The following is a 1062-nucleotide window of genomic DNA, read 5'->3' on the forward strand; positions in this document are numbered from 1 at the left end:
TAAGTTAAAATGTATCTACTTTTAAGATTTATTATGTATACAATATTCTGCCTGCATGTATGCTTGCAGGCCAGAGGAGGGCACCTGATCTCACTACAGATAATTGTGAGCCACCCTGTGGTTGCTGGAATTGAACGCAAGACCTCTAGAAGAACAGCCAGTGCTCTTAACCAGACTGAGCCATCTCTCCAGTCCCCAAATGGATCTATTTAAAAAATGTAGCTATTGGAGAGATAGCTCAGTAACAAAGAGCACTTGCTGCTCCTTCCACAGGACCTGTCTAGCTCCCAGCACCCGTGTTGCCTCAACCTCAAGGTTAATGGAAATCCAAGGCCTAATTGGCCTCCTTGGCACCTGCATATACTCCCACACACATGCCTAATTTAAAATTAAAAACTAATGTTTGTGAGAGACATAGGAACAGACATCCCAAATTTCAAATAACAAGACTACCAGAAAAATTTTAGATGTTCAAGTCACTTCTGAAGTCCTAATTATTTTTTTCTCCCTTAATTTCACCTCATTTTCACTTTTTTGTTTGTTGTTTTTTGTCTTGAGAAAAGATCTCAAATAGCCCAGGCTGGCCTCAAACTTGCTGTTTAGCTGAGGATGACCTTGAACTTGTGATTCTCCCACCTCTGCTTCTCAAAGACAATCACACCTGATTGTCTGCAGTGCTGGGAATCCAACCGAGGGCTTCTGGCATGCTAGCAAGCCCTTTACCAGCTTATTAGCTATTACTCCAGTCCGGGAGTCCCAATTCTCTTACTGCAGAATTTCAGGATTTAAACAAAATCGATTTGAAAAATAAACATTTATTACAAAAATTAATTTTGACATTGGAAAATAAAAGTAGACATGGCATTTCCAAGGGCTGTTGTAACCTGGAGAGGTAAACTCCAAGACTGTAAATTGATTCATACGTATCAGAAGCCCAAGGGAATTATTTATCTCAAGGGGCAAAGGACCTTGGGCCCTTTAATCTACCCTTACCCTCCCTCATCCTGTCCCCCAGCCCCTCCCCCAACCATGACAACAAATTGAAACATACTTGAAAAGGTC

Source organism: Arvicola amphibius, chromosome 12, assembly GCF_903992535.2.
Source record: "Arvicola amphibius chromosome 12, mArvAmp1.2, whole genome shotgun sequence".
NCBI lineage: Eukaryota > Metazoa > Chordata > Mammalia > Rodentia > Cricetidae > Arvicola > Arvicola amphibius.